Source organism: Mustela nivalis, assembly GCF_964662115.1.
Source record: "Mustela nivalis genome assembly, chromosome: 2".
NCBI classification, from domain to species: domain Eukaryota; kingdom Metazoa; phylum Chordata; class Mammalia; order Carnivora; family Mustelidae; genus Mustela; species Mustela nivalis.
The window spans coordinates 85,473,651-85,481,526 of record NC_139021.1 but is presented as its reverse complement, the minus strand read 5'-3'; the positions used below and the strand labels follow the sequence as shown (position 1 = coordinate 85,481,526).

The 7,876-nt window shown below is 48.3% G+C and overlaps 1 long non-coding RNA gene across 1 annotated transcript; it reads right to left on the bottom strand.

Moving 5' to 3' along the window:
- Positions 1-1,163: 1,163 nt before the first annotated feature.
- LOC309859222 lies at positions 1,164-2,464 on the bottom strand. The gene is made up of 2 exons (XR_014308618.1): positions 1,836-2,464; positions 1,164-1,708 (listed from the first exon to the last, which is right to left on the bottom strand). It is a non-coding gene; the product is annotated as an uncharacterized lncRNA (long non-coding RNA).
- Positions 2,465-7,876: the final 5,412 nt, after the last annotated feature.

Sequence of the window (7,876 nt, the reverse complement as noted above, 5' to 3'; positions counted from 1 at the left end):
AAACAAGAAATACATCAATAATATGATTTAGTGTTCACCTAAGGAAACTTTTGATGTGCCAGTTTTATCAAAATTAACTTCTTAGTTACTAGACAATTATTTACATAAAATGCCATATTGATCTGTTAAGATCAAAGTTAAAACTTTTAGGAAGATAACGTAAAAACTACTGAAAAGTTTTTCTTTGTTTCTGTAATATTGTAATTTTTTTTACTTTAAATTTTTGACTGCCTTGATCACATGAAATCTCTTTTCTTTCCCCAAGTTTTTACTTAAATTCCAGCTAGTTAACATACAGAGTAATATTAGTTTCAGGTATAGAATTTATATGAATTATTAAAAATTTTCACTGTCTCTTCTGGCCATTATTATTGTTAGTTTCATCATTGTTACTGAAACTAATTTTATTGTATAAAGGAGTGCAGTGTTAAAAAACATTCTCCACTTTGAGTATCAAGTACACTATACAGTGACAAAGCCCAGGACTCAATTTTTCAATAAGTTCTAGAGGGAATTCTAATGCAGACTTGGCCTTGGGAAACAAAAGACTAAATCTATACAGATCCTTTTAATCCTAGTAAGTCTTCCTTTCCCTTTAAGTGCTTTTTAAATCCATAGTTCTTACCCTCTCTCAATGAAATGTATCTTTGTACTGTTATCAAAGGATTACTTTGAGTTTGTCATTCTCAAATGTGCCTTGATTATTTTGGAAGTGTGCACATTGTTTCTATATAACTAAATCGTAAGGTTGTTTGCATATAGGAGTTGGAAAAACCGAGATCTCATTTGGATTTAGAAAATCACTTAATATGTATGATTTCATTTTCCTCCTTTGATAATGGTGTTCATCATATTTTAGCTTTCTCATTACTCTATAGGTTATAATGAAAATTGCATGTAAAATATACTGCACTCTCAGCATTTTGTATAGTCCCAAAATAATAACAATGTTTTCTCATACTTTTTGAAAAATTCAATTCTATCAGTTCTTAAAATTAATAAAGTGCTTATATGTATTTTAGTACAGAACATCTAGTTACATTTAAAACATAAAAGAATTACTTAATTTTATATTTTTCTTGTTATTTACATTTCATATTATGAGTTTTTTGCCTCCTTTCTGTAAAGTTTTTCCGACGAAATAAACACAACACCAGGCAAAGTGGGTGCAAGGCAAGATTTATTAAAAACGCTCTCCGGCGAAGTTTCAGGGCTCAGGAGAAGGGGAGCCAGGAAAGTTGCGCCGGGAGGAGGTGGGCACCCTCGGGCGAGGTTCTGCCACTCTGGAAAGCAGAGTGGCGGGAAGTCACGCCCAAGGCAGGGAGGAGGGGGCTTTTAAGGGGTCTTGGGGAAAGCTCAGGGGTCTTTTGGCAAGTTTCCCTTATTTGGATATCCCGCCTGCCCATCGGGATCCCATTGGTCCACGGGAGCCCGGGGCGGGGGTCTCAGATTCCTGCTTGGGCCTTTGTTCTCCTGACCGAGCTCAGGTCTTGTGGCGGGAACTTTCGCCATCTTTAGTAGCCCTTCCTGCCAGCCCAACATTCCGACCTTTTGCTTAATATAATGTTGTCAGGGGCGTCGACTCAGTTCTGGCTACTTCCTGCTGACAGGGGGCGTCGTCATGGGGGTAGTCGGAAGTGGGCAGGCCAGAGTAGGGCTGGAGGAGGAGTTGATTGACAGATACTCAGGCAAGTTCTTGTAGGCGACCCTGCAAGTACCAGAAAAGACAGGGAGCAACTGAGATTAGGAGGAGGATTATGCATACAGGTCCCGCCAGAGGAACCAGCCAGGTTACCCAGTTGTAGGGGTCCAGGCCCCAGGAGGATGTGTCTCGCCACTGTGCTTGGATCCGATCCCTGAGTTCTTTGATCCTGGAGGTAACTATATGATTGGTTAACAAAGTAACAACATTCTTCATTTAATAATAGGCAGGTCCCCCCTTTTTCGGCGGTCAGAAGGTCTAAGGCCCGTCGGTTCTGTAGAGCTAAGGCTGCCAGGCTGGTGACTTGGGTCTGTAGGGCTGTGAGAGAGTCAGCAACTCGTTCCGTGTCATCATTCAGGGCTTGGGAGAGTTTGTAAGAAAAAAGTCTATGGAGGTTCCTATCCCCGCTGTTCCAGTTGCCACCCCTGTGGCTATTCCTGCCCCTGTTATGAATAGGAGGAGGGCAGCCCTTCCTCCATGGTGTTGGGGAAATAGGATGGACAGCAGCTGGGATTCAGAGTAGATGGTGGTAGAAGGAGATAGTAGAATGAATATACAGCCCAGGGAGTCGTTAGTGGTCAGGCAGCGATAGATTCCCTGAGGGCACAAGAGAAATATTCCCGAGGGAGTACAGTACAGGAGGGAGGAATTAGTGATATGGCAGCTGCGGTGGTAAGGGAGGACACATTAATAATATGTATGTTTCCCCTGATGGGGCCCATATGGACCATATTATTTGTGGCCCTGAAGTTGGGGAGTGGCCAGTCAAGAGGGAGGAGTATCCCCAGGAAGTAGAGTGAGGTAAGGTAGATAGGATAAAAGAGGCGGGGAAATGACCGGAGGGCTATGATTTCTAAGAAAGGGCGGGTCGCATAGTAATTCAAATGGGCTTAAGCCTGAAGACCTACGGGGCGTAGCCAGGAGTCTGGTGAGAGCTATAGGCAGAAGTGTAGGCTAGGAAAGATGGGTTTCTAGGGTAGGTTTGGTGAGTTGGGCTTTGAGCAGCCCGTTGGCCTTTTCTACCTTACCGATGACTGTGGGTGGTATGGGATGTGAAGTTTCCAGGTTATGTTGAGGCTCTCAGCTACCTGTTGGGTTACACTGGAGATGAAGGCAGGTCCGTTGTCCGACTGGAGGGTCTGGGGCAATCCAAACCTCGGGACGATGCGCTCGATGAGTATTGTAGCCACTATGTCCGCTGTTTCCCGGGCCATGAGGTATGCTTTGATCCAGCCTGTGAATGTATTTTATGGCGAGGCATGGGAGTTTAGTCCAGGTGTCAGTCTTCCCCCGGCTGATGACCTCGGAGCTGTTGGTTAGGCCCTGGTCTGCAGATTCCTCCTTGTGAATTCATGGCGGAACAGGTTTTGCAAGCCCTGTGGACAACTTCGATTACCTTAGATAAGGAAGGATGATAGAACAATGGCTGAAGAAATTAGTGGAGAGCCTATGGGCCACTGTGGAGGGATTGGTGGATGTCAGTAATCAAGGTGTGCACCAGATTGCCTGGCAGGGCAATCCTGTCCTGGATGTAGATCCACCCCTTATCTGGCAAGGGTGTAGGCAGTAAAGTTGCAGGGTTTAAGGGGGAGGGGGGTAGAGAGAGAGAGATGTGGGTTCTCTAGGAATAGCAGATGGAATAGCTGGAGACCAGGAGTCAGATGGGCCAGAGATCGGTGGCTAAGGAGGTCTGTGAGTCGGTGGGGAGAGTAGACCGTGATGGGCTGCCCTAAGGTCATGTTGAGGGCCTTAGAGGGGGGTACTTGATATCCCTTGGCCCCCAGAAAGTTAAGTAGGGTGGAGGTGTCGTCTTGGGAGACCGAGAGGGAGGGGCTACAGAGGAGGAGGTCATCCACATATGTAGTAGAGTACTGGCCTTAAGGACGCACTGCTGTTAAGTCTGTAGGCCTGGCCGAAAATGTGAGGGCTGTCCCTGAACCCCTGGGGTAGAACAGTCCAAGTTAGTTGTCCAGAAGCATGCGTGTCAGGATCCTCCCAGGTGAAGGCAAAAAGAAAATAGGAATCAGGGTGCAAAGGGACGGTGAAAAAGGCGTCCTTTAGCTCCAGTACAGTAAAGTGAGAGGTGTTTGGGGGAACGCGAGACAGTAGGGTTAGGAACGACTGGGTGGAGGGGGACCACGACCTCGTTGATAAGCCTAAGGTCTTGTACCAGTCGATAAGCCCCTGAGGGCTTGCGTACTGGGAGGATGGGGGTGTTACAGGGAGAACTGATGGGGATCAGGAGTCCCTGACGTTAAAGCCGTTCTATGATAGTTTCAGGCCCTGGCGGTGGGCTAAGGAAATAGGGAACTGAGCTTGAGGGAAACTTAGAGTTATCCTTAAGCTGTACTTTAACCGGGGTAAGGTGGGAAGCAATGATGGGTTCTGAGATGTCCCACACCTGAGGGTCTACAGTAGGTAGGTCATCTGGAGCGGGGGTCGAGGGAGTGGAGAGGTGTAGGATGAGACGGGTTGAGGTGGATAGAGGGGAGGAAGGGGAGAGGCAGATAGTTGCCCTTAGTTTCTGGAGAATGTCCCTACCCAGTAGAGGGACCAGGCAGGAAGGAATCATAGGAACGAGTGGGGGAAGGGAAACCCATCCAGGCTACAGGTAAGGGGAAGGGTCACCCTAGGGTTGGAGGAGGTCCCATCGATCCCCATAACAGAAATTGGTGAGGTTCGAGTAAGTCCCGAGTAGGAAGGCAGAACAGAGTAGGTAGCCCCCGTGTCCAGCAAAAAAGAGATGGACTTACCCGCTACCTGGAGCGTAACCCTGGGCTCGGCCTGGGTGAGAGGGGTGGCCGAGTCTGGGCTTCGTCAGTCGTCCTCCAATCCAAGCAGTTGAAAGGCCAGACTTACTGTCTCGGGGGGTCCCTCACGTTGAGGCACCGAAGATACCCCGAGGTTAGGGCAGTCGGATTTCCAGTGGCCCATCAAATGGCATTGAGGGCAAGGCCAAGTTGGCGGCTTTGGATTGGGGCACTGGTGAGCCCAGTGTCCCTTGGCCCCGCATTTGAAACAGGCCCCCGGGGGGGTGCGGTTGGTTGCCCCTCTCTGCTGGCTCCCAGAGCCGGCCGGCCGCAGGGCTGCTACCAAGGCTTGGGTCTGCAACTGAACCTTTTGCTGGAGTCTGGCTTGTCGTTTAAGCTCAGCCGCCTCCTCACGGGAATTAAAGACCTTAAATGCCATTTTCACCAAGTCAGAAATGGGGGTCTGAGGGTCCTCCTCAGCCTTCTTTAACTTTCTCTGTATATCCGGTGCCGATTGAGAGATAAACTGAGTAGCCAGTACCGTGGCCTCCGCAGGAGAGGCAGGGTCCAAGCAAGTGTACTGGGTTAAAGGTTAGGTCAACTGGTTAAGAAACATGGTGGGGTTGTCGTAGGGGCCTGGACAATATCCCTAATCTTGTCGTAATTAACGGCCTTATTAGAGGCTGGCCACATGCCTGCTATGAGACACTGGACCATGCGGTCGCGGCGCCAGTGGCCATCTTGGCCATCCTGATAATCCCAACCTGGTTCTACAGCTGGGACCGCCCGGGCTCCAACTGGCATGGCAGCATCAGTGAGCTGGACCTGATCCGCGTGCTCCTGGGCAGCAGCCTGGATGCGTTCCCTCTCCTCTATGGTGAGGGTGGTGGTCTGGACCACATGTAAATCATGCCAGGTGAGGTCATAGGCTTGGGCCAGATATTGGAATTCTTTAATATAGTTTTCAGAACTGGCTGAAAAGGAGCCCAAACGTTTCTCAATTTGGGAAAGGTCCTGTAGAGAGAAGGGCGCATGAACTCAAACTTCCTCAACTCCAGCAACCTCCCTTGGGGGGCAGACTAACTCAGCGGGGGGCTTTCAAGGCCTAGTGTAGCTGGAGCCATACAGACACATTCACGCAGTCAAGCACTCTTCAGATTCAAACAGATTGGACACCCTCCCCTTTGGGAATCCCTGGCTAATGGGAGGTGATCAGTCTCCCCTTCCTTTCTTTACGAAAGGATCTAGCTCAAACAGTAGCCCTGTGGCTGTTACAACAGAATTCAATTAAGCACAAAAGGTGTTTACCAACAGCAGATTTCAAAAGCGTAAACCTAGTTCTGGGCGACCAGCGCTCTGGTAACGGTTACCAAAGACTTTGAATGCTACCTTAAGAATGACCCATTAAAACTCCGAGACACACAATTAACCAGCAGTTCTAGTCATCTCTTTGCTAGCAGATTTTAACAAATAACAAGAGCCTATTTGACCTTCAGTAAACTTTGATTGGAGTTTCCCGTTTACTGGGGATAAATTTGTCAGGAGTTCAGATAGGAGTGGGGAGGGGGAGAAGGAGAGGTAGACGAGAGCGCTGGTTCAGAAATCCTGAATTTAAGGGACCTTGGGGTGAAGGATCGCGGTAAAGAGGAGGAGGAGGAGGAACCAGAGGCCCTCTTGTCAGTGGATGGGTGAAGCTCTCCGGGGGTTCAGAGAGAGATGGGGAGGAGAGGTCCCAGTCTTTGGGAGCAGTGGGTGGCAGGGTAGGGGGAGGGGAGCAGGCCAAGAGGACCTGTGAGGTGGAGCAGTGAGAGCAGAGGAAGGGGCGAGAGTGCAGAGTCCAGAAAGCTGGACATAAGGGACCTTGGCCCATCTGCCTTGGTGTCTGCCAAGGTTATTTAGGTCCATGAAAATCTGGTAGTTAATCGTGCCTTCCGGAGGCCATTGGGACTGATTGTCTAATCGGTATTGTGGCCAAGCGACAGTACAGTAACGTCGTTTTTGCAGGTCCTGGTCCAGTTCCAGGGTTTTAAGATTGGCCAGCAGGCCTAAAACACCCCCGGGATGTTTTAGGGTCGAATTTGGATTGGGAGGTCCCCACGATTCATTGCCGGGCAACCCAAGGGCTGGAGGAAGGCGTCCCCTCCTCCACCACTGGGTTGCGGAAAAACTGTGTCGACTGCCGTAGAGGTTAGGATGTCTCCCAGCCTCTCAGAGTCACGGAGATCACCTGGTGACCGGCGGGGTCCACCCTGACGCGGCTGCGATTAGGGCAGGGCTTTCCGGTAGGAGGCGCGGAATCGGGGAAACTCACCACAGCTTTGGAAGTGGCGTTTGGAAAGGCAGGTCCGGTTCGGCCAGGGAAAGGAGAGAGCCTCCCCACTGTGTGGGGGCTCAATCTCCTTCCCGGGTTTCGGCACCAAATGTAAAGTTTTTTCCGGCGAGATAAACACAACACCAGGCAAAGTGGGTGCAAGGCAAGATTTATTAAAAACGCTCTCCGGTGAAGTTTCAGGGCTCAGGAGAAGGGGAGCCAGGAAAGTTGCGCCGGGAGGAGGTGGGCACCCTCGGGCGAGGTTCCGCCACTCTGGAAAGCAGAGTTGCAGAAGTCGCGCCCAAGGCAGGGAGGAGGGGGCTTTTAAGGGGTCTTGGGGAAAGCTCAGGGGTCTTTTGGCAAGTTTCCCTTATTTGGATATCCCGCCTGCTCATCGGGATCCCATTGGTCCACGGGAGCCCCGGGGCGGGGGTCTCAGATTCCTGCTTGGGCCTTTGTTCTCCTGTCCGAGCTCAGGTCTTGTGGCGGGAACTTTCGCCATCTTTAGTAGCCCTTCCTGCCAGCCCAACACTTTCCTTCTCCCCTTCATTCCTTTATATCTTTGAAGTTCTGGAAACCAAAGAGATGGTTGTGTCAAATGCTCATCTTTTCCTTTCTATACTTAAGGCTCCAAAGAACATTTTACATTCCTGTTTCAGGAAGGTTGTCTTTTTGAAAATATCCAACATCACCAAGAAGTAAGCTGAGAATCACAGGTTTCCTGAAAGGAAGTTCATCCAGGCTTCAAAAAGAAGTTACAGTGTGTATGTCTTCAGCACCGTGTATAGTACAGATTCAAAAGAAACAAAAATATATATTAAGTAATTAAAGAAATATATTATTTTTTCTATTCCATGAAATTCAGTAGTAGGAAGTTTTTACACAAAAAATTTTATAATAATTATAATTGTATATTTGTATACAATTTGTATACAAGTGCATAATTGTAATGATTCAAAACATGAAATTGAGAAAATGTTCATTTACATAGCATCCGTTTTAAAAGAATATAATAGGAATAAATTTAATTAAAGAAATGTAAGACTTGTACACTGAAAATTGCAAAACATTGTTGAAAGAAATTAAGACATCCCATGTTCATGAATCAAAAGA